Source organism: Ambystoma mexicanum, chromosome 6q (genome assembly GCF_040938575.1).
Source record: "Ambystoma mexicanum isolate Mex_15411 chromosome 6q, UKY_AmexF1_1, whole genome shotgun sequence".
NCBI classification, from domain to species: Eukaryota; Metazoa; Chordata; class Amphibia; order Caudata; family Ambystomatidae; genus Ambystoma; species Ambystoma mexicanum.
The window spans coordinates 1,664,630,971-1,664,639,020 of record NC_090937.1 but is presented as its reverse complement, the minus strand read 5'-3'; positions in this window follow the sequence as shown (position 1 = coordinate 1,664,639,020).

Genomic DNA, 8,050 nt, shown 5'->3' with positions numbered 1-8,050 from the left:
AGGATCTGAGCCCGGCTGAGGGGGATCCGAGGTGCATAGTGAATCACCTTAGAAATTGAGTACTTGTGAAATCCTTAGAGGAAAATAACTTATTGTTTGTTTGTCTCATCAGGCCCTCTGACAGAAGAGACTTTGAAAGGCAAAGAGACTTGGGCACGGAAGGCCCTGATGCTAATGATTGAGATGTATCTTCGTGCTAGAGAAGCCAGAGAATGTGCTAAGCTCGAGTGTACCGCCATGTCCTGGGCTGAAAACATGGGGAAGGGAGGCCAATGGCCTGAACATCCTGACATATCATTTTGTGAACACTTCTTTCTTTTTCGTAACACTGTTTCCCACACTATTTGTATTTAGCAGTAAGCATTGGCAATTGGTTTATAAGTACAGGCCCTTTTATTTTGACAAGACAGCACTAGGACTGCGTTATTATTATTTGAGGGTCATAGCTTGCTCCCATCTATAGATTTAGGATTAGATAGGCGTTTTTCAAACCCTTTTCAAATCCAGTAAACACACTCGAACGGTGGTCACGTGCGTCCGTTTTACTGTTGATAACATGCCTTCCTTACACAGTACATAAACTCCACTCATAAGTATAAGGCTGTGCCACCTGAGAATGTGGGTAGGATGAACCGAGCAGCCAGGCTTATATTAGGAGGAAGAGAGGGTTGTAGCTTGGTACAAAGAAATTGTCCCATACATATGGTCCAAAGAAACACTATGGGCCTCATTACGAGTCCGGCGGTAACCTGCCATTTTTTCCGGCTCGGTTACCGCCGGACTCGTCTTACCATTCCGCCTCCGTGATTCCCGGAATTACTGGGGCATTACGACCCCGGTGTCCCGGGAATTCCGGAGGTGGAATTCGGTAAATCCCCATTCCCAATGAGTCCCATAGGACTCAATGGGAATGGGGAAGTGGAAACACCAGCACCATCTTGTGATGGTGCCGGTGTTTCCACGTCCGCCTGCAGGCGGGCGGTGTTAAGCCCACCAGGTCAGAACTGGCGGGACTCGATATCGGGCGGTCCGGAATTAACAGTGGCGGCGGGTTTACCGCCACTGTTATTTCCGGACCACCTGACCCGTAATGAGGCCCTATGTATTGTAAAAATTAAGGGTGTAATTAAATAAAAGTAGACCAAGATAATTCGTGGGTAAGTGGGTAAGTAAGTACTATCACATTATATAAATACAATCATAAAAACCTACTCAATACCTATGATATGCAAACCAGGGTATAACCTTATTTATAGGAACAAGAAGCAAGTCAAGGTGAGTCAAACCTTAGGTCATACATTCAAGGTAATTATATACTATTCTTGGGGAATAAAACCATGTTAGATATGCTTTTAGAATACAATCAGTAATTTAAGGGTAGTTTACCCAGTCAATCATACAGCGACACTCAGTTATGAAATCACATAATAAGTCAACCCTGTTACAAGTATAAACCTTGCAACATTAATTTTTAGAACTCAGTTCAGAGGTAGTAAATCAGCTCGTATACTTTCTGTATGAACACTCAACTATTTTAGAAAGCACGAACGTTATCCAGGAATGCAAAATCCAATTACACTTAAAGACACAATAGGGGTCATTGCGAGTGCGGCGGTAAGGGCTTAAGGGTGCCGGTGCCGTTAACCCCTTACCGCCGCATTAAGAGGTCCTTTAGCGGGTCCCACTAAGGACGGCTGGTTTTACCAGCCGCACTTATCGGGAGCCGCTAATGGACCAAAGGGCTAATAACAGGCCCGTTATTAGCTCCCTCCCCATTCCCATTGAGCCCTATGGGGGCTGGAATGGGAAGAGGGATGGGTATTTTGAATGGGGACTTACCGGGCCCTCCAAGGTTGGAATGACCCGGTAAGTCCCCAATGAAGGAACACGGACACGAGTTTGGAGGCAGCCATGGCGCTAACAGCACCATGGCTACCTCCAAACGCGTAATGAGACCCAATGTCTTTCAAGGCAAGTAATGACCTATTGGTACATACCTATCTGCTATCTAATAGCTAGTTATACCCAGTATACTTTTAAGGAGTGTATAATACAGTTTCTAGGGTAAGTAAGAACTTTGTGAAACTATTTTAGAATAGCACCAAAACTATTCAGGGAAGCACAACCCAGGGCACAACCCAGGCTTGCAAGTGTAGAAGAGCTAATAAGGCCTATATGCTTTTAAGAGGGGCTACAAGCAACTCAAAGACAAGTGTTAGCACCAAGACTGTTTTGGGTCTGTATAAAGCAGACCAGGGGGAGCAAAACCCAATTACACTTTATAAAGAACACAATGTTGTTCAAGGTAGGTAGACCTTATTGGAAAGCTTTTACACTCATTCAGTTAAGCAATGATTAAACAGCACCAACACCTATTCCTTTTCAGAAGGAGGGAAACACCATTCAAAATAACTTATATACATTTTAGAGGGCACAATGCAACTCAATGGTAAGTATAACTTAAGGACACTTTGTAACTTTTTCTTTCACAGAGGCACAGTTACCACACTCATTCTTTCAGCAAGTAAGTGCGTTTACACGTGTTATACTTTTCAAGACAGAAGCCTTTTCTTATCCAGTCTTTCCCTAGTCTATTGCATGAATTCTCTCGGAGGCAGAAGAGGGACTGGAGTCCGCTGTAGGCTGGGTGAGATAGGTTTCAATTACAGAAACGTTAGAGGCCTTTTTCAACAAGTCAGTATTCACTTTCAGAGTTAAAGTTTTCAGGGACTTCTGACAAAGCTCCCTATATGTGTTCCAACATTAGGCCTGGACAAGTGGTATGGGCAAATTCCATACCACACAAATTACCCACTCAGACTCACCGGATGCACACCAGACTTAAGGTAAGTATTACCCAAGCACACACAGTACCTTAGGAGAAAAGAGCTTCCGAGTGGATGCCTTCAGGATGCAGCAGCACAGGACCAGTCCCTGGATTCTTGGTCTAGAGGCAAAAGAACTGGACATTGGATGGGAACTTGCAGGAGCAGTCGTCAGAGGAGGCTTCCAGCAAAGGTTAGCCAGATGAAGAACTAATATCGCTGGTCGTATTCTCTTCACACTCTCTGTCTTGCACTCTGGTGAGGGGACGTCAGGGACTCAAATAGTGTCTCTGGAGAGCCAGGAGGAGGATATCAAAGTTTTGGACGGATTCAGACTTTAGAAGACCATGCACCGCACCATGGCTTGAGTTTCCAGGGTATTGGGGTATTGCCACTCAGCAAGGTTGCAGTATGTTGTGGGATGGCTCAAAATGCAGGTCTTCTTGAGACTAGCGGATCGCACCAGCCTCTGGATTGTCTCATTCGGGACCCCCGGGTCAATTGTAAGGTAGGGTTACATCAGGCTCTGGTTACACAGCAGGCTCGCTGATCCCTGGAAATTGCTACATCCTTTCTTCATCTTCCTCTTCAGCTTCAGTGGTCGACCTGAAGCACAACTTCTGCAATCTCTGCCTGCAGTGTACAGAAAGCTACGGTCTGGCTGTCCAATCAAGACAGCCAGCCCCCCCCCCTCCCACTGGGACTTGGTTCCTTTCAGGCAAGGTGGAAGACAAAGGGCTGCAGAGTTTTGGACTCCTCCCTTGCTTCCTGTCTTCTCAGACACTCTGGAGCCCAGGCGGGGAATCCAAAAGATTCTCGTCGAAGACAAAACCTTTACTGAGGTTGTTCCCACCTAGAATGGCAGACCTCAGAAACAACAAGCATACCTACAAATGGCGAAAAAGAAGAGCCCACAATTCTAGCAGAAATGGTGGCCCTTCTGTGTATTACCGAGGCTGAGCTAACAGACTGCGAGTATTAAAGACTAAAAGTCATAAATGTAAAACCACTGCCACCAGCCATTCAAGTAAACTTGCAATGGTAACATTTTTAAAGGTCAGTAAAAAAAGGCCATACATTGTATCCCCCCAGCACTCCCCGCAAAGTGGGGTGAGCTGGCACAATTATACAAAATGTAAAGGGGATGAAAATCCCTCTTTCCTACTTGGGAACAGTAGTTCACCCAAGTACATGAAACAGAAATTAACAGAGGAGCCCAAAGGGCTAGGCCCAAAGGTTGCAGGAAACTATAACTTCAACCACACACTATGGAGAGACATAAAAAGGTCACCCATTAAAAAAAAGAGTAAAAGACCAGGTGAGAGGGGAAAAATGTTCTCCTTCACCTAGGGACAAGGTAAAATAGTTACCAATTCACAAATATGAACATTTTACCTAACAGTCTTTCCTTGGGTGTTCAGAGAGAGCTGCATAGTGAAAAACCAATTTTCGGAGGGGTGAAGAAATCAGTAACTGAGTTTCCCAGAGTTCTTTTATCACACACATCATCAGATTCTGCACAGAGTGCAGTATTATCGAGTTGGACATTCCAGCAGGCTTCTATTCTAACTGGAGGAGAGAAGCGCTGAAGATGGCAAGAGGGAGCTTGAGCGAGTAGAGACAAACTGGGCTTGGAATTGAAGCAGGGATGGGTCCCCGAGCTAAAGTTTTTGGCAGGCCACGCCTTCCTCAGCATCATGGCAGGTAGAAGAGATGAATGGTGGCAAATGACATTGCAGGTTTAAGGGCACACACGGTAATGGGACCTTTGCAGACAGCTAATGAAAACAAACAGTGTTAACCATTGCAGTGCCTCCAGGGAGCTACACAGCCTATGTAATAGTTCATCTGTGACAGAATCGGTGCCACATAACATTCCTGCCCACAAATGACAAGACATTTTCAGTGGTTGGGAAGGATCCATTTGAGTCTAGGAGACAGTCGAGAAGCAGGTTGCCAGGATAGTATTTTTAGTCTTCGGACATTTCCATTAAGGTAGATACTCGAGTTCGTGGCCTTGCAGGTGGTAATAAAATGAGAGCTGAATCTCAGGGGTAGCAGAATGAGAAGGAAGTATTAGAGGTGCATGTACTCTGGTGTGCAGTGACAGAATCTGAATATTTTAGGCGACGGCCAAACTGTCGTGGACTGCATATTAGGAGCCGGTTGCCGCTTACGATCATCTAGGCTGATGTAGGTCTCTTTTGTCTGTTTAATGGCACGTTGTGCTGTATGCACCTACCTCTCTATGTAAACATGTGGGGATGCATCAGACAAAGAATCAGGACAAGTCTAACACAAGAGGGGTCTAGATATATGGAGATTATCGTTTTGGTTAACTCTTGCACTACTTGGACTGAAGTGCAGTTGGTAGGACTGGCAACATGCAGGTCAATTGTATCTCCAAGCAGAGAGTGGGAGGTAGATGCCTTTCCTCTTAGCTCAGCCGGTCCCGCCCTTTGGAACGGCCTCCCTGTCCCCCTCGGACTTCAGCCGGATCTCCTTAAGTTCCGTAAACGTCTCAAGACTTTCTTTTCTCCTCTTCCTTCCCTCTCCCGTTCTAACGCTCCCTCTGCTGCTGTGACTGGGATACGGTCCATTCAGATTTATACAGGGGCCCGACTACCCCTTCCCCCTTCCAGTCTGCTCAGCACTTGCCATCGTGCTCCCATCCCCGGACTAGCCCGAAACCGGTCCCCTGCCCAGTGCACTCATCCTCCCTTCCCCCTCGCGTTCCCCTGGCACTTGCTGCCTTGCCCCCCAGCACTTGCCCACCCATTCCCTTTGGGCACCCCACTCCTGCACTTCTCACTCTATCCACCACCCACCACACTTACCACTGTCTTGCACTTAGGATTGTCACAAGGCCAATATAACCGTTTTTGTTCTACTTCTTTCCCATGTCCTCTCCCACCCCCAACTGTCTTGTCGCACCTGGAAACACGTGTGTATAGGCACCATACACATGTCCAATAAATAAACATGTGGAGATAGGGGTCGGTTAGACATCAGAAGGGTGACATGCCTATGAAGATGTGATAGCGGCTATTGGAAGCAAGCTGGGCGAGCAGAAGTAGTTCACTCCAGTTGCCTTGATCTTGTGAAATATAACAGCAGAGATACTGTGCTATCACCTGGTTAATTCATTCCATTTGACCATCAGTATGCAGGTGGAAGGTGGTGACATAATTGACTGTTAAGTAAGTTCTATCAGGGTATGGCAAAACCTGGCAGTAAGCTAGGTTATTTGATCTGAGATCACCCTGCCAAGACAAGTCTCATGAAGGCAGCCAATATGGTGCAAGAATAGAAATGCCAGATTTTCCAGAGAGGGCAACACTGCAATTGCCATGTGCTATTATTGAATCGGTGTTAATGATTGGATAGATATGTGGTTGTGTGTGACAGTATAACTCTACAATCAAGTCCATAGTAACAACCTCCCAAAGCTTATCCGGTATCTTCATTAGTTATAAGAGGTCAGCAGGTAGTTGGTAAGTTCCCTTCGGCTGTAAGCAAACTATACATACATCGTTTTCAATGTCTTTTCCCATGTGAGGCCACTAGAGCCAACACTGAAAGGTCTTGGTTTCCTTGGGATGACCACACAGCCTTGACTCGTACACAATTTGAGTAGTTTGCAGCAAGTCTCCAGCAGAGGCACCTAGAGTCGATCTTACAGGTACAGCTGCCTTTCTGAGATCAGCTGAAACTCTGGCTGTTATACAACGAGCTAGCTGACTTCATGTATGTGCAGAGTCCCTCTGAGTTGTTTATCTAAACATTGCACTGCTCCGAAGGTGGTTGGATGAACGGGTTGCAGGATAAGTATCGGACACGCCGGGTCAGTGGAGATGGAACAGGTGAAACGGAGATGAGGCAGCATGTATGTGTAAAAGGTGCCAGAGACTGGGACATTGGAAAACTGGAACATTGGGCTTCTCTCGGAAAGGTTAAATTCTGCAGTTACACAGTGTTTTATCCACTCAAGATAATGGACTTCTTCTAGTGTTGACTTTTTTTGAGCGATCGGCCACAGGGTGCAGAGACTCATCTTTCCCTTTCTGGAACAATGAAGCTCGAATACCAACACTGAAAGCGTTTGCTCCCATTTCAAACTGTTTGCAAGTATCTGGGTAAATCAAGACAGCGCTGAACTAAAGGCATTCAGTATGGTGGTGTCCCATAAGCCTGCAACATACTCTCACGCCAGTTAGTTAAGTGACCGTGCCATTCTCAAAAGGTCTTGAATGAATTATCGGCAAAGGGTGGCACATCCCAAGAATTGGGGCAGTTCCATGAAGTTGGTGGGTTTAGGCAATTCTAAGACCGATGGCATCTCCCGTGTTCATCTTCACCCCATGGTGGGTTTGAAGATAGTCCAAGTACTCTTGGTGTTGTTTGCCTTTCTCCAGCTTGTGTTATAACTGATTTACATAATGTTGCAATACATCCTGAACCTGGTCAAAGTGGCCTTGTTAATATTGGGAGAAGGTACGCGCCACAGAAACTCCACACAAACCTAAAAATGCATTTGTGAAATGTGTTCAAAAGTGCTGGAGCATTGCAAATGTGGAGGCACATGATTATGTACTCGAATCGACAATACTTCATCTTAAAAGCAGTCTTCCCATTGCTCTTTCTGAATGCACAGCAAGCTGTAAGATCCCAGCAAAGCCTCGCAAACAGTGTTGCATCCTGGACCTACTCAATGTTGGGAAGAGCATCAATGTTTAGCGGTTCTTGGCAATGATCAGACTTTATCCTTTAAAGTTAATCCATGGCCAGAATTCTCCTGAATTCTGAATGAAAGGGATTGGTGCCCCAGCAGGTAAGGTCGAAAAGCGAGGGATTTGGCAATAGAATACTTCGGAACACTCTCCTCTGGGAATAAGCAGCATATCCGTCCATGGGGAATTCTTTGGTCGGATACTAGATTGATTGAGCAGTCGTATGTTTATGTGTTTATTCACTTATTACGTGCACCAGACCCAGAGGTAATAGGGCGCGATAGAATCAAAATGCAAGGCTTACATGGCACGATCGATGTGGCAGTAGTTTGCCAGCTTCCGTTTATGAGAAAGCAGCAGCAAAAGCTTGGTACGCTGGTGGTATCGTGTTCATTGAAGCTGTGACAACTGTGGATCCCAGAGCTTTTCAGGGAACATTGGCGGTGGACTCTGGAGCCCAGCAGACATGTGTTGGGTCAGGAAAGTCAGTGCCAG